Source organism: Sminthopsis crassicaudata, chromosome 6 (assembly GCF_048593235.1).
Source record: "Sminthopsis crassicaudata isolate SCR6 chromosome 6, ASM4859323v1, whole genome shotgun sequence".
NCBI lineage: Eukaryota > Metazoa > Chordata > Mammalia > Dasyuromorphia > Dasyuridae > Sminthopsis > Sminthopsis crassicaudata.
Genome location: NC_133622.1, coordinates 185,052,657 through 185,075,836, shown reverse-complemented (window position 1 = coordinate 185,075,836; position 23,180 = coordinate 185,052,657).

Below are 23,180 nucleotides of genomic sequence, written 5' to 3'. Positions count from 1 at the left end.
TTTAATTATCTGAGGTTTTATTGAATTTTAATACTATAGAAATTTAATTATTAGTAGTAATTTGGAATGGTCATCCATATGGTTGTTAATAGCTTGCAATTCTTCTTTTGAGAACTATTTGCTTATGTTCTTTGATCATTATATTTTGGGAAATAGTTCTTGATTTCATATATTTCTGTTAATAGAAAATGACTAAAGTATTTATATTCTTTGACTAAGAGATTCTACTGTTATAGATATATCCCAAGCAACTTAAAGACAAAGAAAATCTACATATATTTACAAATATATCACTTTTTATAGTAGTAGTAAATAGGTGGAAACAGATGCTTTTTAATTGGAACAATGGCTAAACTAGTCATGATATATGAATATAATATAATATTATTACATTGTAAGAAACAGAGAGTAGCAGAAATAGGGAAAATCATGAAATTATATAAGTGGATGAAGAGAAAAGTAGAATCAGGAACACAATACACACAGACTTTTTGTTCAGGTGTTTCAATAGTGTCTTACTCTCTGTGATCCCAAAAACAATATAAATGGAAAAAAGCCAATAATTTAATAATTGAACCTTAAGGCAATGAAATGATGATAAATAAACTTATCATCAAAGAGAAGCTATAGAAGACAGCTTCCTCCTGTCTTTGGAGGTATGTCAGTTAGTTTTGTTGAATTATTTTATTATTTACTTTCATTTTAACTATTTTTAAAGATTTCAAAAGATATTTAAAAGATGCTTTCATTTTAACTATTTAAAAGATGGCTCAGTGGGACTACTTATAAGAACATAAGGGCCACATTGTGAATTTCAGATGGTGTAAAAACAAAATATAACAACAACATTTCTTTAAACAAAACCCCTATAATGCCAAGGCAGTCATTTCTCCTGCTGAGTTCACTTTCCCTTTTATTATGTGGAATTTGGGTGTTACTGAAAGTGAGCTGCTTGGTAGGTAAGGACTGCTTTTATATAGACTTTGTGTTCACCAAACAATAGACCAAAGGCAATTTGCAAATACTGTTATTTCATGTACTCACTTTAGCTATTAGTCAGTTGCAATTTTCTTCAAAATTATTATCCCCTTTAGGAGACTAAGTTTTTGGATGAAAGAGTTGAAATGATGTCCTTTAGTTTTTCAGCTGACATTTTAGGGAGATTGCTAATACCAGGAATAGAAATCAAAGGGACCTCGATAAGCTAGCAATTTGGTACATAAAATAAGCTAATGGTATTTCAGAGCTGCAAGGAACCTTAAAATATCAGTAGAATATAGAAGGTTATACTTAGATTGGATCTTAGATTTCTAAATATTAGATTTGGAAAGGACTTTAGAATATGGACCATTGGATGTCAGATCTGGATGGGACTTTTAGGCAATTTGAACCTCTAGATTCAAAAACAGCTCATCTTTAAAAAAAAACTGACAAAAACTTTATTTTGTTTTATTATGAGAAGGACAAAACATCAACAGATATGTCAACTTCCATGTAAAAAGAAAAAAAAAAGAAGATTGCATATAAAATATGAATATTATATTTTATACAACTTATAAAAATATCCATTAAGTTTGATATGGTAGTACCAAGATTACTCCACTTATCTGTTTCTCCTTCTAAATTTTCTTCCATCTTTTTCAGTGCATTTAAAAATATTTGATACTTTTTTCTTTTTTCTTTTTGACATTATACAAACCTCCAAATCTCCCTCCTCCCTAAAAAGCCACAACTTGTAACAAATTATAACAAGTAAAACTCATCTTTACATTCCTGTTTTAAGATAGGTATCATTCTATAGAATAGAGAAGAGGATAAGAATTTATTAACCCACCTCTTGTGTAAAAGTGGAGTTGAACTTCATGGCTTCTGATATCCCTTCCACTCCCAGGTCTAATTATGTGACTGTATCATCTACATAACTATAGGGCAATAAATTAGAACAAATAAATTTATTACCTATAAGATTTATGCATAGGAAAAAATTATGAATAAACAAGACCTAGAGGACATTGTGATATGTAAAGTGGATAATTTTGATCACATTAAATTAAAAATGTATTGAAGAAAGCAGATAATTGGGAGGAATTTGCATAGATAGTTTCTTGGATAAAAACATATCTCAAATATATAGAGAATTTTATCAGCTTTATAAGAATATGAGCTATTCTTCAATTGATACTGGTCAAAGTATATGAATAGATAATTTTTTCAATGAGGAAATCAAAGATATATATATATAGTTAGTTGAAAAAATGTTATAAATCATTATTGATTAGAGAAATACAGATTTAAACAACTTTGAGATATATCATCAGGTTGGCTAGAATATAGTTTTTAGATTGGCTAGAATGATAAAAGAAGAAAATGACAAATGTTTAAGAGGATGTGGAAAAATTGAGATACGAATACATTGTTGGTAGAACTTTGAATTGATATAACCATTTTGGAGAATAATCTGGAATTATGCCAAGAGTTTTAAAACTGTGTATGCTCTTTGACCCAGAAACATTACTATTAGATTATTACTATTATTTCCCATAATTATCAGGGAAAAAGGAAAAGAATCTGTTCTAAAATATTTATAACTGCTCTCTTTGTGATAGCACAAAGAATTGAAAATTCAAAGGATGCCCATCCATTGGGGAATGGTAAAACAAGTTATGGTATATAACTGTGATGGAATATTATTGTGCTGTAAGAATTAATAAACACATTGATTTTATTTAATTTTTTAAAGCTTTTTATTTTCAAAACATATGCATAGATACTTTTTCAACATTGACTCTTGCATAGCATTGTGTTTCAGATTTTCCCATTCTTTCTCCCATCCCCTCCCCTAGATGACAAAAAATCCAAATATGTTATACATGTTAAAATATATGTTAAAGTCAATATATGCTAACATATTTATACAATTCTTTTGCTGCACAAGAAAAATCAAATCACAAAGGAAAGAAAATGAGTAAGAAAACAAAATGCAAGTAAACAGTATCAAATAGGGTGAGAATGTTATGTTGTGACACATTAAATTTTCATAGTCCTCTCTTTGGGTGTAGATGGCTTTCTTCATCACAAAATTATTGGAACTGGCATCAATCATCTCATTGTTGGAAGGAGTCACATTCATCAGAATTGATTGTCTTATAATATTGATGTTCCCAAAACATGTTGATTTTTAGGAAAAAACATGGAAAGATATATGAAATAATGAAGAGAATATTATACATAGGAACAGTAATATTTATTCAATGACTGTTATTCTAAATAATGTAAATATTCAAATTGACTACAAGAACTTATGAAAGAAAATACTATTCACCTCCATGGAAAGAACTGATAAATATAATTATGTTTAATATATTTTGCATATATATTATATATACATATACATATATATACACACACACATATATATATGTATATGTATATATATATATATATATTGTGTATATCTCTATCTATATATGTGAAATTGTGACCTTCTCTAGTAAAGGAGACAGTTCAGAACTTAAAATATTAAAAAGAATTAAAAAGAAGTGTTAGGAATGATTCTATATCATCAGCAAGATAAGCCAGATTGGATGCTACCATCTCTTTTGTCTTAATCTTTTCCAGGAATCAGGAAATCCCAGGATTTCCTGGGAAATTTCAGAAATCCTGCTATAACTCTAATGGAATAGGTTGTAGACTAAATGGAAAACTGAAACATACCTGAATGTGGAGAGTAAGTAGCCAGCATGTGACCAGAGGAGTATGGGAGGCTACAATAAGTGACAGGTGTTAAGAAAGACATGAGAAGAGATAAGGAGATAGCCAGGTAAAGATCAATTATTCATAGGTGTCATCAACAGGTCCTGGGATCTCAAGGAGCTAGCAAAAAACTAGGCAGGTAGCATTTGAATATCCTTTATAAATTCTTGATTCTTCCTTCCGTGGCTAAGTTAGTCTTTTTTTCTGGCTCTTAGTTTCTCTACTTGGAAAACAAGAAGTTAGAACAGATATCTATAGTATTTCTTCTAGTTCTAAGATCCCTTCCAACACCTAACAATGGATTGTAATTCTATGAGTCAGAAGTAGTTTCCTGATTAAAGAATAGTGGGGATGATATTAATATAGACAATCTACCATAGAAATAGATTCTGGACTAGCTACCTACTATGTGCCTGGCACTGTATTAAAGACTGGATGAGAGACAATAGATGGGTCTCTTGAATCCCATAGGCCTCCTTGACATTTTTTAAGCTTCAATATCCTTCTGTGATAAAATAGCAAAAATTCCTACTTTACACTGTTGTTCTGGAGACTGAAGTAATGAATAATCATAACTACATCTTATATTTTTGTTTTGACTATGAAATTAAAAAAAAAGTTTTTAATGGATAAATTTTTATTTTTACAATACTCTTATTTTTAAATATATCCCTTCCTCTTTTCCAACACAGCCAACTATTCCTTGACATGCAGAATAAAAAATTTAAAAAGGAAAGAAAAGCAGTTCAGCATAATTAACCAATACATTACCTAAGCCTGTAGTTGATATTCTTTACCAATTATCTTCCCTTTCTTTAAGAAAATGACTCCAAGGCTAAGCGTGGTCATTGGCAAACTGAAGTCACAGGCAATAAAGGAGCCTATGGATAGAATTCTAGCTCTAGAGTTAAGAAGACTTGAGATTAAATCCAGCCCTAGACAATTATTAGCCACGTGACTCTGACAAGTTCCCTCTGCCTCAATTTTCTCTTCTGTAAAATGGGAATCCCCAGAGCAGTTATGGGGAATCAAATGAGATATTGTTTGTAAATGCTTTGCAAACCTTAAGGCATTATCTAAATGTCAGTTATTTTTTTGGCTGCATGATATCTTGAGTTTCTATAACACTTTAAGGATTAGCACTTTCTTTACAACACTCTGGAAGCTGGTCACTACAAACATTATCACTCTCGTGTTATAGATAAGGAAATGGAAGCACAGAGAGCAGAAACAGTTTACCCAAAGACAAAAATATGGAAGGCAGGACTTGCACCCAAGGATTCGGATCCTAAGTTTTGTTAGCTTTTGAGTACTATAAGCTCTCAGAGTTCCATCTAAACGTCAGTTATTATTATCTTAAAGATACCAGCAAAGCTTGAAAAATCATTTTTTCCATGCTATCCTAACTTCCTCTGGAATGCTGTATTTTGTGGTTTATTATGAGTGATTGGAAAAAGAAGTATTAATGAAAACCATTTTGAAACACAAATGATGGCCCTTACTAACCTCAAAATCTACTATAAAATATTACCTTTCATGAGATGTGATTCCTGGCTGACTCCAGCAGCTTGGCACTGGCCAGCTTGCTTGGCTGGATAACAAATGGTCTGGATGTGGATCATTTGCTTAGCACCATTCACAGGAGCCCTTTTAAGTGACAGGAGGCTTTACAGCCATTCCCTTATTTTATCTTCACAATCACAAAGTAAGATAGGCAGTGGTACTTATTGTTCCTATATTAGAAGTGAATGAGTGAAAAAAAAAAGTATTAAGCAATTACCATGGACCAAGTACTGTGCTAAATTCTATGGATACAAATTAGAAAGTTAGAGAGTTTTTGCCCTTGAGGAACTTATATTTGAATAGGAGGAAATAACACATAGAGTAGTAGAGGGTAGGAATGTGTAGGGGGAGACTATTTTTGTTCGAGAAGTCATATGGAGAATGGATACATAATAAATAAATGGACACCCACATTTCAGCAGCAGCAACAACATTGACCACAGATTGGTTCCAAAGAGTACAAATAATAAATCAAATAAAGTGGTCACATGCATCTGAATTTATATTATTTGAAGTTATTATGTAAAATATGATAATTAATTCCAACCTAATGGAAATATGCAGTGCAAATTTGAATAACGTGAGGAGATCACTAATCAGGTCTTAGCTGGTTGCCTGAGAGTTGGGAGAGAAATGGTGTGAGTATTCCAATGCTGGAGATATTCTAGCCAAGACTATGGTGATCACTCACCAGTGACATTGTAATATTTCTCTTTAAGTATGAGTTCCAATCAAGTAGATGGCCTGTGAGGCCCTTTCTTGCTCTGAGGTTCTGTAATTTTGTGATTCATTTATCTTTTATTGTCATTACTATATACTTGACATATGAAACTTGAGCCTGACCAGGAAGGGGCCTTAAAACATGGTCAGAGTTGGGAGAGAACTAAATAATGTTAACATAGTCTTCATTTTCATTATGAGCATATGGAGGGGCCTCCTACCCCACCATATTTTGATGGAATAGTTCCAGGAGTCTGACTTTAGAACCAAGGGACTTGTCTCTGACAATTGTTCACTATCCCCATTTTATAGAAACAGAATCTCAGAGAGTTGCATACTCTTAGATCACCTAGGCATGTAAGGCTCAAGATTCTGTTTTATCTTACTTGCTAAAGTGAGCTTGTATGTGTCTATCTCTGGCATTCTGGGCCAAAGATCCAGGATCCAGAAAAAATTGGTCCTGTGAATGTGATGTTCCCAGAAGTACAGAAGATGCTCCTGGTCTGTGTTTGTCTATGGCCCCAGGGAAACAAAACAAAATAGAAAAAGAAGGATGGATCTGGGATGCTCAGATCATGCAGGAAAGAAGTTAGCCAGTGATGAAATCCAGCCTCAGACTCTGCAGCCGAGTATGTGTCTAAGTATGTCTCTGATGCTTCCCTGTCTCCACTCTCACCCAAGGGAGAGAGCAGTTACCACACATGAAAACACATGCATAAGCAATATGCATGCATACACACAAACACACTTGTAATTTCTGTTGCTACTGAGGCTCTTTCTTTTTTTCCTTAATGGTATTTTATTTTTCTAAATACATATAAGGATAATTCTCAACATTCACTTTTGGAAGCTTTTGTATTCCAAACTTTCTACTTTCCCCCCTTACTTCCCCCTTCTCAAGAGAACAGCAATATAATATAGGCTATCCATGTACAATCCTTTTAAATGTATTTCCATATTTGTCCTATTGCATAAGAAAAATCAGACCAAAAAAGAAAAGAAAGTGAAAAAGAAAAAAACCCAAGCAAACAAAAAAAGGTGAAAATACTTTGATCCACATTATTTCCATAGTTCTTTCTCTGAATGCAGATGGCATTTTCTATTCCCAGTCTATTGGATTTGTCTTGAATAACTACATTGTTGAGAAGAGCCAGGTCCATCACAGTTGATCATCACATAATCTTGTTGCTAGGTTCAGTGTTCTCCTGGTTCTGTTCACTTCACTCAGCATCAGCTCATGTAAGTCTTTCCAAGCTTTTCTGAAATTATCATTGCTTATAAAATAGTAATATTCTATTACATTTATATATCATAACTTATTCAGTCATTTTTCAACTAATGAGCATCCACTCAATTTCCAATTCTTTGTATTGAAGTTCTTTCTAAATGCCTAGGGAATCACAGAATATCAAGAATTCAAGATATCTTACAAATATAACTGATCATATGGGATCATTCAAGCACCATAACTAAAGACCTCTAGACCTCCTTGAGTCTACTCATACCACTTTTAGTTGGTTCAATAATTTACTAGGAAGTGTTCTCTTACATCAATAAGAGACTTGTTATTCTTTCTGAAACTTCTGAATACAGAGTTGTCTTTCCCAGACTCCCTTATTTCTCTACCCTCAAATTCTTCCCTTCAACTAATTCCAATGACCCGACCTTCTATGGCAAGAATTCAGGGTTCTTAATCCTACTAGTATTGTTCTAATTTGACAACATCTCTCCTAATATTTGTTGTTGAGTAGTTTTGGTCATGTCTAATTTTCCATGATCTAATTAGGATTTTTTTTTTGGTAAAGATGCTTGAATGGCTTGCTATTTTCTTTTCCAACTCATTTTACAAATAAGGAAACAAGCAAAACTGAGGAGGAAGTGACTCGTCCATAGATCACACAGCTAATACGTGTAGAGGTTAGAGGTGAACTCATAAAGATGACTTTGATTGCAAGACCAGTGTTCTATCCATTGCGACTTTTCCTCTCAATTTAGATGACCAAAATTAAACATGATGATTCCAAAATTATCTGACTGGGGCCAAAGACAAATGCAAAGTGAATACTTTAGGAAAAGCATTGCATTAATAGGAGAATCTGGGTTAAATCCTGTCTCTGGCATTTTCTGCCTGACACATAGTAGATACTTTACAAATATGCATTTCTTTCCTTCCTTTCACGGGAATGTATAGGACTGAGTTTAAGCTCATTTTCAAGTTATATCTTGAATTCTCACATCACCACAGTTCTGCTTAACTGACTCCCAACTCTGGTGAAGGGCACAAAATGCCTAGCATGTTTGGGAAAAGCATAGACACTTTCCCAATACTGTGTCAGTTACCAATGAGCCAGTGGGTATGAGTGGAGTCCATCACAAAAGAAAAGAAAAATTTTGAGTCTTGCCACACAATTACAGTTTAGTCCATAGTGTTTAAAGCTATACCCTAGATCTATAGTCTCCCATTGGGAATTTGAAAATACCCTGAAGCAAACAGGGCTGAATTGTCATCTACATGCCAGCTGCCATGATCACTTTCCTGTGGCCTTCAGTGTTGTGGCCAAATGCTTCCTAAATATTGGGCATGATACCATGATCATGATTCAGACAGCATCATCTGCTTCCTGCCTTGCCAGGGGCTGAGGTCTGGAAAATATTCTAGAACATGGAATCTCAGAGTTACAAAAGACTTTGGAATACAGAAAACTGGCTGATAGAGCTGGAAAGACCTTGGGACATAGAATCTCTGAGTTACAAGAGACCTTGGAATATAGAAGATTGTATGTTAATCTGAAAAGAATTTGGAATATAAAATATCAGAGCTAGAATAGAATTTGGGGCCTAGAATACTGGATGCCAAAGCTGAAAGGACTTTAGAATCTAAAAGATTAGGTGTTAGAGTTGGAAAGACCTTTGGACATAAAAGATTGGATGATCTATGCTGATAGGACTCTAGAATAAGTATCAAATACTTAGGGCCTGCTGGCCACAATGTACAACACAATCCAGAGCTGCCTAAACCAAATTACAATATTTAATTGTGAAATTTGACCTTTTTCTATATAATCATCTTTCTCATCAGTTCTGCTTCATTATTATGCTGTTACCATTGGGACCGTTGTTATTCCAAAGTCAGATGTTCCAGGCTGGGTGAACACAAAACTGTAAAAGCAATGAAATAATTTTCATCTAGAAGAAAAACCTTCACCTGGATAGGGCTCATGAATGCCTTTGGATTCTGCATAACGACACAAGGAAATTTGGAGGGTCATTCTGTCAAGAGAGCAATCCCTGGGAACAGACGTACATGCTCCCTACAGAGTCATAACTAAAGAATGAGCCCATAGAATATCAGGAGCTATCTAAGGATTTAAGGTCCCTTCCAACTCTGATAGTGTACCTTCTTTGTCTTAAGACATGTTCCCGCCCTGACATTCTATCATCTGTGTTCTATAGCCTCTTCCAGCTCCGCCATTCTGTGTTGTAAGGTAATGGTGTCAAATTAAAAAATGGAGGCCACTAACTATACTTAAGGATACATTTGGATCTTTTGTTGACTTGGAAAACCATGTATTGTATTTTTATTTATTTTGTTAAAAATTTCAGAATTAAACATTGTAATTTTGTTTAGGCAGCTCTGGATATTATTGTTCAAATTTGGCTGGACTCAGGAAGACCCAAATTCAAATCCATCCTGACACTAGCTGTGTGACCCTGGCCAAGTGCCTTAGGTTCTGTTTGCCTTAATCCATTGGAGAAGGAAGTTGCAAACCATTCATATTTTTGCCAAGAAAACTGCACAAACAGAATTGTCATGCTATGATCCAGTAAGTCACAAAGAGTTGGACAAAATTGAAAGTTTGAACATCAACATTTTATAGTCTCAGGTTCATGATTTTATGGCAAGATATGTTATTCATAGTTGGTAATTAGTAAATGCTTGTTTCTTATTTAGTTAGTTGATTAGAACTGACAGAAACTTAAAAGCTTTTTGGGTTAATTCCCTCATTTTACAGATGAGGAACCTGTCTCAGAAATCACTTGTCTAGAGTCATATAGAAGAGTTAGGATTTGAATCCAGGCCCTCTGATATCAAATCTAACACTGTTTTGTTCTCTATCACAAAGACACAAAGGATAAAACAAACAACAATTGTTTTACGTGCTCTTTAAATATCCTAGATAGACACTATTACTGATACAGGTGTTGCTATTGCTATTAGAACTTCTAATCCTTTGAATGAATCTTCTTTGGGGGATTTATTTACAGAACTCAACAGTGTGGAGAGCCCTTCATTTTTAATAAATTAATATTTACAAAAAATTATGCATAGGTAATTTTCCAGCGTTGACAACTGCAAAACCTTTTGTTTCAACTTTTCCCCTCTTTCCCCCCACCACCTCCCCCAGATGGCAGGTTAGCCAATACATGTTAAATATGTGAAAGTATAAGTTAAATACAATGTACGTATACATGTCCAAGCAGTTATTTTGCTGCACAAAAAGAATCGGACTTTGAAACAGTGTGCCTGTGAAGGAAATCCAAAATGTAGGCGGACAAAAATATAGGGATTGGGGAATTCTATGTAGTGATCCCTTCCCTTTTCCAATTCCATCGGCTCTGGGTTATCCCAATGTGGTTCTCTTTTTTGAATCTCTTTGCCCAGGCTGTTTGATGCTTCCAGAACTTAAGTGAGATAGGAGTCAATAACTCCCTTCCTTCTTATAAAGTTCTTACGATCTGTCCTGCTGCTGCTTCTCAAAGTTCTCGAAGCCCTTCCTCCTGCTTATGTGTCTCAATGCCCTATGATCCCTGGGCACTGTCATCAGATTTACTTATGTAACCTAAGGAACTCCAAGCCTTTCCACTTTTCCCACTACTGTCCCAATAGGATTTTGAAGTCCTTTCTTTCACATACTATCTCCTCTATGAAAGTATGAGATTTTGAGAGCAGAGCCTGTTTTGCTCTTTTTACTTATATCCTCAGTGCTTGGCCCAACATAAGAGCCAAAAAATGCTTTTTCACTAGTTCATCATTCATCCACCCATTGATTCATTGCACTTGTAGAGGGAATGCCCATACAGGTGATATCACCTCTAAGAAAGTAAGTGATAGTAACCACTATTCATATAGCTCACATTTTTATGACTTCTTACATTTTATAGAAACTCTTCCCTCTCAACAATCCCATGAAATAAGTAGAACATATTCTCCCCATTTGCAGCTGAGTAAACCAATACTGTTTCTTGTATTTCAATTGTGTTTTACTCTCTGTGACCTTGGACTGATTTGCCATTTCCTTCTCCAGCTCATTTGACAGAGGAGTAAACTGAGGCAAGCAAGGTTAAGTGACTTCCCAAAATCACATAGTTAGTAAGTGTCTGAGGCCAGATTAGTGCTCAAAAAGATGAGTTTTCCTGATTCCTGGCCTGGTGCTTTATCCACTGAACTACCTCATTTTCCTAAATAATTCTAAGAGAAAAAAAATAATATGGCTAAGATCACACAGCAAAACTAAGACTCAAACTCAGAACCTTTTTTTCTCCCAAATAAAGCATTCTTCCCTCTACAGCACACTATTTCCATCAATTGAATTAAATTTTACAAATACCTATTAAGCCCCTGAATTGTGCAAGGACATTCCACAACCTGGCTATCTCTTCTTTCCTTCCACAAGAAACCACGATTGCATAGCTAGGTTAAAGAAAAGAATATTCCAATTCCTGAAATGGGGATAATCACAATTCCCTATCTTTCTCACCCAGTGCTTGTGACAAAGCTGCAAAATGCTACCGCGATGTCCCATAATTGTTGCTGTTGTTATTCTCATCCCAGTTGGAAGAGGCAATAGGAGATAGCATGTGGGCCACACATGTCACTGATCTGACAAGGCTGATAGATTTTGTTTGGTTTCTTCTCTGTGGTTGTGCACTCTCTCAGGGTAGATTGTATTGATCGACCCAAGGATGGAAATGATGAATGTTCCAGTCCTGATAAATAGAGTGCTCGAGCTACACTGGCACAGAGGGAAGTTCTGAGAGTCATTAAGGCCGTTGGCGCCAAAAATTATTAGAAAGCCTACAAGAGCACACTCGATATATATTTAAACAGCAAAGGCAATCTGTAGTCATTAATTAAATAAGAACTGGGCATTCTCTGCTTTCTGCAACCAGGCTTTGGAAAATGGCATTGCTGTTTCACTTAAGTGCCAGGCAACAGATTAGCTAGTTAAAGCCTTTATGTGGGCAGAGTATAATATGAGGCACCTAAGGCATGAAATGGTACAAAATAAAGTTCAGAGGAGGGATACTATTCTTAAACAAAGTCGGAGATTTTATAAACACACACACACACACACTCATACACGCTTTGGAGTCAGTAATAATTCAAATCTCAACTCTCACATGTTACATTTTTCTTTTTAAAAAACATTTTATTTTTTTTCCTAATTACATATAAAGATACTTTTTAACATTCATTTTTATAAGATTTATAGGATTTTCTCCCTCCTTTTCCCCCTCCTCTTCCCCAAAACAGCAAGCAATTTAATACAAATATAAACATATTTCATGTTTGAGTCACATTATAAAAGAATAGTCAGGACAAAAAAGAAAACTATGTTACCCTTCAGTGACCTCATTCTTCTGTTTTTCAATTTCTTTATTTTTAAAACTGAGAGGGTTAGACTTAATGGGTAGTCTCCACCTCAATTCCACTTAAAATCTGTAATCATAGCATCCTATATAAAACAGATGAGTGGCGCAGCTATATGGCACAGTGGATAAAGCACCAATGCTGAAACCAGGAGGGTTTGAATTCAAATCCAGCTTCAGACACTTACCAGCTGTGTGTCCCAGGCAAGTCACTTAATTCCAATTGACTCACCAAAAATAAATAAAAATACGAGGGCAGCTAGTTGGTGCAGTGGATAGAGCACCAGCCCTGAAGTCAGGAGGACCTGAGTTCAAATCTAACCTCAGACACTTAACACTTCCTGGCTGTGTGACTCTGAGCAAGTCACTTAACCCCAATTGCCTCCGCAAATAATAATAATAATAATAATAATAATAATAATAATAATAATAAATAAATAAATAAATAAAAAAGTAAAACCAATGAGCAAAACTCTGACCAGATAGCAGTGCATTGAACTAAAAGAGCTAGGAGAAAGAAAAGCTGAATTTGAACCTTGGCTGGAATATTTTATAGCTTTGTAAGCTTCTGTAAATAGACATCCCTCCCTGCACTTTGGTTTCCATCTTCTTTATGTAACCAAATGCCTATGGCCTGACTGATTCTGGGCCTAGTTTCCATTCTGGGAATGGTTTCCAGCCATTATAAGTAAATGCCCCACTCTGGGCCTCATTATTTCTCATCTCTCAGATGGGACTAATATGTTTTATACCATTCGGGGTTTATTGTGAGGAAATTGCTTTGTACATTGAACAGGGTTATGGAAAATGAATTTTTAGTCCAGAGTCCTGAATCAGGATATTTGGGTCCTGGTCCAGTATCCTGCCACATGCTTTCTATACAATGGTAGACATCTTAGACGTATCTTGATATTTCCCCAAGGGTCAATGCCCATCTACTTCACAGGTCTATGTCAAAGAAACATTTCAGGAGCCATAAAGTGTTAGGGAAATGAGGATTCTTAACTGTGGCGGCTACCGGTCCTGCTCTTCCCGATGCTATGGTCCTAAGATCATATGAGCTCCTTCTCAGGATGGAATTTCTCCCTTTTCTGAATACTTGTAGTCATGTCTCCCTGGGCCACTACTAGTTGTTATTGTTCTCTAAGTGATTAGCAATTGTTGACATTTCTAAAGGTCTTAATTATTGATCAGTTCTTTAAGTTCATTATTTCATTGGTTCCACTACATGTGGTAGAGGCTTAATAAACGGTGGCTGATTGGTTAGTTGCTGTCCTTCATTCTTGAAGAGGACCAAAATGACACCATTATGTTAGAATTGAGAAACAGTGTGTTCGACTGTGGCTGATCAGACCAAATGCAAGTTCTGAATGCTCTGCCACAGGTCAGACACACTGACCCTATGAACATTTGGGATAGCTTCTAACTTTGCACACCTCATGTTTCTTCTGAGCTAATTCAATCCTTCTTTGTTCATAAAGCACAGTCCCTTCTCTGATGAGGGCATGTCATTCTGGGTGGTCCTGTGCCAGTGTTTCCCATGTCACACTATTAACTTGTCAAGAAGTAAGCTATTAACCCCATTTATAGATGAGTTATCAAAGTTCAAAAAGGGCAAAAAATTTGTCCAGAGTCATCTAGTTACTAACTGGCAGAGAAACATGAATCCATGTCTTAGGATCATAAATTCAAAGCTAGGAAAGACCTCAGAGACCAATCCCTTCATTTTCTATATGAAGAGACTGATGGATGTCTAAAATGGTTGAGCCAATGAAGATAATTTGGGCCTTTCCTGACTCCAAATTTAGTGTTCTTTCCACTCCACTTCATCCGTGTGAGAATTGCCACTGCAACTAAACTGGGATCTCCTGAAAGGCAGAAGCTTCTTTTAATTAAGTTCTTGCTGTTACATAATAGATAATTAAGTTCTTCTGTGTAGATTTTAATTATATAATATCAGCTGAAGGAATGAATCCCAAAGGGTAAAAATTAAAGGGATGAGCTAAGTCAGGCACATCAGACCAGGAAGTTTTTTTAGATATGATAGACTCTAGATTTTAAAAGTAAAGAACCTTCTTTGATATTGAGCAGCAAAATTTTCCAGCTAGAAGCTAGAAAAAACTTCATATACAAAGTCAAAGAAGGAAGAGTGAGACAGATGAGGACTATAGGCAGTAATCGTTATTAAGCTCATTTGCTCATTAGAACTCAGACTCAGAATAGTGTGTTCAGTCACGTTCAATTCTAGGATTTTCTTGGCAAAGAAAATTGCTATCTCCTTCTCCAGCTCATTTTATTGATGAGAAAACTGAGGCAAATAGGATTAAATCCCTTGCCTACGGTCACCCATTAAGGGAGCTGTTTGAGGCTGGATTTGAATGCAGCTTTTCCTGACTTCAGGGCCAGTGCTTTATCCATTATGGCACCATCTAACTGATCTTTTGACTCAGAAAAGACATTAGAGATTTTCCATTCCAACTTCCCACTCAAGAAAAGAGTCTCTGCTTCCCCCTGGGTATATTACCTGTTGTCCATGTAACCTCGTGTAAATCTCACAACAACCATAGTTAGTATTTATAAAGCATGTTAAGGTTTTCAAAGTTTTGCAAATAATACCACGTTAGCCTTATAATGACCCTTAGAAGTATGTTTTCTTATTATCTGCTTTTTGCAGATGAGAAACCTGAGTTTATGTGACTTTCACAGGCTCACATGACTAGTTAGATTCTAAGACTAGATATGAACTCAGGTTTTCTTCATTCTCAGCTCAACACTCTACTGCACCCACCACCTGCTGCTTCTGAATTTTTTAAATCAACCAAATTCTTGTTATTGTTGTTTATTAAATATCTCTACTGTGTTCCAGACACAGTATTAAACACTGGGAAAACAAAAAGAGGTAGAAGAGAGTCCTTGTCCTCAAGGAGCTAATAATCTAATCTAATTTAATCTAATCCTTTAACTTCAAATTTTCTTTAAAGTTCTTCACAGTTCTAAATGATGTAATCTTGATCCTGGAGTAAGTGGTCTGTCAGCCTCTATGTTAAACCATCTCAAGTAATAAAAGTTCAATATTTCTCAAGCCATTCTACTAATTCATCGGATAGTTTTAATTATTTGAATTTCCTTATATTGTCCTCAATTCTGTTGGGTTCATGTAGCTGTTGTTTTTATTCTGGTCTTAGTTCTGCTCTCTGAGTTCAAGCAAAACATCTCTTCACCATCATTCCTGTCCCCCACACCTCCACAAAACAGTCTTTGGGGAAAGATAATTCTCATATTTTTCCCAAAGTTTTCTCTTCACCATTTTCTGTTACCTGATCTTTATTGGAATTAAAGTACTGAGGAGAGCTACAGCTACGGTCCAATATAGCTTAGAGCTGCCTATGCAGATGGATTGTAGCCTCCTAGATCTGTAAATCTGTAGGATTGTAGACTGATTGTTAAGGTTCAGCTCTAAATCATATAATCTCATGATCCCTGATGGGATAAATTTAATCCCAGTTTCCAAAAAGACCAACATCTTGGATTTCATCCAGGGCCATCTCCAGTCATCTTGATCTATATCTTGCCACTGGACCCACTTGACTCTGGAAGGGAATGTGAGGTGGGTGTCCTTGCCTAGCTCTTCCTCACTTAAGTTCAATTTACTTGTATGCCACAGCTTCACCTCCCTGATGCCATGGTCCTCTTCAAGAACTTTGGACATCATTAGAGATGGACATCACAAAGACTCATGCTTTAAAATTTAGAAATGGAATGAAATAATAATATTTCTTTTATGCAATTTAGATCTAATCCAAGAATTTCATCTAGTCTGGAATAATTTCTCTATCATTTCAGATTAAAAAACAAGCAAACAGACATTTATCCTCTTATCTTCTCTACAACTATAAGAACAAGTCAGGATTTTCTCCTTTTGACAAATGAGGAAATTAAGGTTTAGATGAGTTCATTAACTTTTCCAAGGTCTCAGAGGATATTGGCAGAAGCCAGGGCACCCAACCCAGCAACTTTCCATTGTTCTTTAGTGCATTGACTGGACAAGCACATATTAGATCTGTACCAAGCAGTCAGCATTGAATTTCTAGACACTTCTGAGAGCAATTCAAATTGTTGTCTCTAATCTATAAAGACATAGATGGTCTTGAACTTGATTAGCTTTGAGATCATCTCTCTCTCCCTAAGCACCATTATAGCAATTATGACCAGAGTGCTTCTTTTAACAGCCCCCAGGAATGAATCATGGGGACCTGGAAGGGTAAGTGTATTTCACGGCCGCCTCTCCTGTCTAGAATCCCCTCCTCTTCTTGGCGCTGTTTGCATGGTTCCATGTCTGGATGCAAAATGAGTCTTTCAGATCAAATCTTTCCTTTGAGACATATATTTAATCTAAAAGGACATATCAGCAGCTAGGTCTGGTTGAAATTAGTCACTGAAACAATAGAGGTGTCTAAAATCAGAGATTTTGAATCACCAAGCTTTGGATCATAGAGCAGACCATAGAACACTGAATATCAGAGTTGGGAGGGTCTTTAGAAACTGAAGGACAGAACTATGATGGACCTTAAAGAGGGACCTAAGAGCAGAGAAAATGGAATGTTGGAATTGAAAGAAATCTCAGAATATAAAACATTACATAGCATCTGGTTATTCTTAAGATCCAGAGTGATGAGGTCCCATTTTTCAGTGACAAAACTAGACTCCATTTTCCTGATTGCCAGATTAGTGCATTTCCCACAACAATGAGGTGTGTGATCTAAGAAAGCACTTGTATCAGAGGAAAGAGATGGCTTAGTGCAGTGAGTAGCAGATCTGGAGTAAAAAAGACTCAAATCCAAATCCTTCCTACCTAAAATGTGATTTTTTTCCCTCAATTTTGAGAAGTAAAACTTTTCATATTTCTGTATCGGGAGCAGAAGATGGGGGGGGGGCAAATATAATGGAAAAGATTGTTAAGCAGGTGTCATTTTTGATTATGTTTATTTGTCTTTTAAGAAAAAAATTGAAAATCCCCTCATATCCAGTCTTCCTATAGGTGACATTGGAAGGTCACTTAGATTTGGAAGTGTTTGCAATCTAATCCATTCTTAGCCCAAGATACTAAAGAGGCAGTTTAGCCTGGAAATAGAAAAGACTTAATGAGTTTATGATAGACATCTTCTGGGGTTGGAGAAATTGCTCTCTGTAAGAAAAGTTAGATTTATTATTCCTGACTTCAGCAGGGAGAACCAGGAGAAATGGGTAGAAATTTCAAAGAGGTAGACTTGGGCTCATTATCAGGAAGTATTTCCTAAGAAGAAGTATAACCTTGTGAGATAATGAGCTCCCTGTCATTAGAGGTGTTCAAGTACAGGCTATGTGTAATAACAAGCCAGACATGATTTCTACATCCGTTAGAGGAGCAGAATGGATCAAGTAATTTCTGAGCATCCTGTCAACTGTAGGAATCTTTGTCAAGTGGAATAGTTATGTCATCTTAAAATATTTTGGAATCCATTTGTAGGGAAAAAAACTTGAGGTATGCTAATTACAGCTGAATGAATAAAAACTCACCTACCTCCTATATCAAACTGGCCCCAAACCATGATTCCTGTCCTATCTAGCCATGCATGAGAAAATCAAAATCTACTTAGGCATCTTGCAATCTGTATATTCTGTTTATATACTGTACTATATTGTTGTTCACTCATTTCATTTTTATCTGAATCTGTGACACTGTTTGGAGTCTTCTTGGCAAAGTATTTTGCCATTTTCTTTTCCGGCTCATTTTACAGATGAGGAAACTGAGACAAATATGGTTAAGTGACTTGTCCAGGGTCACACAGTAAGTGTCTGAGGCTGAATTTGAACTCAGGTTTTCCTGACTCCAGGCCCATAGATCTATCCCTTGCCCCATGTAATTGTCCTACTATATACTGTATATTGTATTACACGGTGAACTATATTGCACCAATTCCCCTTGGATGTGTAATAAAAGCAATACTAGTAGTGCTTTTGGAAAAGAACATGTCAATCCATTATCCCATGGCTTCATGCACAATCCTTTTATAACTCTTTAGGCCAAAAAGTCTATGCCCTTTGGCCCTCTATAAGTTATCTGATCCACTACTATGACTATTTTAAAATGTAAGCTTCTTGAGAGTCAGAACTGTCTCATTTTTGTATTTGTATTCCCAGAAACTGCCATAGTATCCGATACATAAGTTGTTTTTGACAAATATTCATTCATTCATTCATTTCTTGTCATTTTGTCTCTTTTATATTAAAAACAATCACAACATTCATATTTTCCACAGGCCTGGAGGGCTGAGTTTCCATCCAAGGAAACACTGTGGATTCTAATATTACATATTCTTAGGGCATTTCATTCAGACATAACTCAATCAGAATATCCGCTCCTCATCTTCCCCAACACCCTGTCATGATTTCTAAGCCTATGAACATCACTTTTATCCATTGCCTTAGCCAAGAAAATCTTCTCTTTAGGAAACAGCATAATTATTCATTGTTATTTTCAGCCAGACGACTACATTTCCATTCACTCTGTAGGATTTACTTTGATTCTGCCTCTTAGAAATCTGTCTAGACAACCTCTGGACCACTGGACAAGACAAATTCATTAGTCAACCTGAATAATTTAGATCGATTTGAAAAGCAAATGAATCCGGAGGTGTTCCCCGATAGTCATTGCGTGCATAGATTTTTCTTTAAGAGGCAAAACATAAATTAATAAAAGCTAGAATGTCTTTAATGACAAAGTCAGTGGCTGCCCTGTGGCTATTAAGACATGCACTCATTATAAAGTCCATTGATTTTTTTCCATTGGGCAAAGTCGTTGGTTAAGTTATTAGTTGCAGCTCTTGTCCACACTAGTCAGATAATGACCAATAAGATTATGAATAGCATGGTTATAAACTTTTGCAATAGGACAAAAGCTCCATAGCAAAGCTGCGACTCCAGTAGAAGTCTTAGGAAGCCTTCTAAGTCATTCACAGTGGGGCTGCTGATTTAAAAAAAAAATTGTCCAGTAAACATTTATTTTTCAGTGGGCTATAATTTTAAAACTAGGTCAGGAAGGAACAGAGGAAACATTTAACAAGACAAATTGTGGATGGGAAAGTTTTGTGTGTGATGATATGTGGGCAAGCACGGTCTTAGAAGTTAGGGGACCTAAACTGTAGTCATGTCTCTGTTATTACCTGGAAGTGGAACTATAGGAAGTCATTGCTCCAATCTGGGATTCAGTTTTTTCACCTCTAAAATGAGGATGTTGGATGAGATCAGGGGTTCTTATCCTGAGGTTCATAAACCTCCAGCCCTTCTAGCCTTAGGGTTTATGGGTTGAAAATTTTCTGAGCACTAAGTGGTTTTGAAGGGAATGGGAAAGAATTACTTATGTTTGCAGTGAGAATGGATTTTGTAAGGAGAGTAAAAACAAAATTTTTGAGATTAAATAGCAGAGTGTGGTCAATGGCATGAATCTCATTCAGTCAGGATTTACTGAGTCTTTATTATGTGTAAAGCACTGAGACAGATGTTGTGGAGGAATGGAGACTAGAAATTTATCCAATTTCTCTACCTTTAATCTATCTGTTTCTCTTTCTCTCCCTTCCTCTTCCTTCCTTCTTTCCCTCTCTTCCCCTCTCTCCTTCCTTCCCCTTCTTTCTGTTTCATCTCTGTCTCTCTTTCTCCCTCTCTCTCACCTGTGAATGTGCCTCTGCCAGGAAAATCTTCTTAGAATATATGAAGATGATATTATATAAGGGAAAGAACTCTGGATTAGAATTGCATCAATTCTAATTGGGCCCATGCCATTTTCTTTCTCTGGGCCAAAATTTCCTTCCTCATAAAAGAAGGGTAATTTATTTGTGTTACCTACCTCACAGGGCAGCTAGATGGGTCAAAAGATAGAAAGTTGGACCTGGAGTCAGAAAGACCTGAATTCAAATCCAGCATCAGACTCTTACTAGCTGTGTGACCCACATTAACTGTGTGATCTTAATCCTGTAAAATGAGCTGGAGAAGAAATTGGCAAACCTCTCCAGTATCTCTGCCAAGAAAACTCTAAATGGGGTCAGGAAAAGTTGGGTAAGATTGAAACAATTGAACAGTAACAAAAACCTACTTAATAGATTGTTGTAGGCAATTTATAAAGTATGTCATAAATGTGAATTGTCACTGTTATCAATCAATTGATAAAGAAACATTTATTAAGCCCTCACTATGAAACAAGCTAAGTCCTGTTCTTAGACCTAGGGAAAACAAAGAAAATGTAAAAATAGTTCCTGCCCTCGAGAAGTTCACATTCCATCCATTCCTCTATCTATCTATTTTTCTATCTATCTATCTGTCCATCTGTCTTATCTATTAATAGTTTCCCACATGGGAATGTATGTATATAAATATACATATGTACACATATGTGTGCATGTATACGTGCACATATAGTGTATACAGACATGTGTATATGTGTGCATAATATATACATACACAGTTTCCCACATTGGAATATATGTATAGGAGTGTGTGTATGTGTCTGGATTTAGACAGATAGAAGTGTGTGTATAAATTATGTCTATACATACATATGTGCATATATATGTTATATATGTGTATACACACATACATAGTTTCCCATATTGAAATGTGACCGTATACATACACACACATGCACACACATATATGTATATACATATATACATTTGAATGTATATATCAATATATATATAATACACATGTAAATGCACCTGTGATAAATACAGAGTAAATAGAAGGGAGGCTCAGAGGTGAAGGCACTTGACTAGGAGCCTTTCTGAAAGAGTTGATAAGGCAGCCAGGGATTCTAAAAATGAACACTTCCTAGGTAGGAATTATAGGCATTGGGAACAGGCAATTCAAAGGCATTATGGAGTGTCAAGGAATAAAGAATTGTATAGAGGAGGAACTGAATATAGCATGTGTAGAGAAGAGTAGAAAATAAGAAGCCTGGAAAAGTGAGTGTTTACTTTGGGGGCACCCATTTCTTAGTAGATAAAAAGCAAACTTACCCTAGCACACAAGACCCTTGACTTATCTTTGTGATCTTACTTTATATAATAATCTATTTTGTATTATATGTTCTTGTCAAACTGAACTATTCTGGGAAAGAACTCTGAAGTCAGAGAATCTATGTTCAGATCTTCCTAGCTTCATTTCTCTTCCCAGAGCTCGATTCTGGATCTACCTTTTCCATTAAGTTTCCTCTCATACCTTACTTCAAGACAAGAAGTAAGTGATCTTTTTCTCCCTTTCTGAGATCTCACTTTTTATTTATTCTATGCATTTACTATACTTTATGGTACGGTATTTTGGTACCACATTAATTCATCTCTATCCCTGAGCACAGTACCTGGCACAATGCAGGCATTTAATAAATGCTTTGGAATTGCTTATATGGCATAGTCCCCATATTTAAGGAAGTTGTAGTCATGTAGGGGACACTAGTCATCCAAAGTAAATGAATAAACATTATGATTTAAATAACAAGGGAATAGTACCAGTGATGTCAGGGTGTGATTAAATAGTAATTAATTACTAGAAACTATAATATGTTTGATGTAATGATTGAGAAGTTCACCTGCTAGTGTCCTTTCTTCTAAACTATCTTGTAGTTTTATATTTTGCATTTATTCTCTTTGTGTTTCAGTCAACAAGCTCTTATTAACGGATCAGGCACTGTTCTAAATACTAGAGATACAGAAAAAAGCAGAAAACAGTCCTATGGGGGAGGAGACATCATGCAAACAGCTATATATAGACAAACTATACATAAAGTAGCAATGATCATTAGCAAGAGGGAAGGCACTAGCTTGAAGGGGAAATCAAAAAAGGTTCCTTTTTCTTTTTTTTTAGATTTTCTTTTAAAAACATAATAGCTTTTTATTTTCAAAATATATACAAAGATAGTTTTCAACATTTACCCTTGCAAAAATTTGTGTTTCAAATTTTTCTCCCTCCCTTCTCCTCAACTCTTTCCCTAGACAGCAAGTTATCCAATATAAGTTAAACATGTATAATTCTTCCATACCTATCAGGAAAGGCTTCTTGTAGAAAGGGAGATTTTATCTGGGACTTATAGGAAGCCAGAGAGTAGAGGAGCTGGGAGTGAGGAGGAAGAACATTTCAGGCATGGCAGAAGCCAGTGACAGTGATCAAACAACCAGGAGGTCATTATTGTACAGGGAGTAGATAGGAGTAAGGTGTAAGAAGACTAGAAAAGTAGGAGGGAACCAGGTTTGAATATAAGACCAAAGATTTCTTTTTTTTAGCATTTACTTATACATGTACTTGTCTCTCATTATAGAATGTAAGCTACTTGTGTATAGGGATTGTTCCATTTATTGTATCTCCAGCCCCTAGGACAGTGCTGGGTCATACAATCAGTCCTTAAATACTTGTTGACTTGTGACTAGCACATAGTAGGTACTTAATGAATACTTGATTGATTAGAT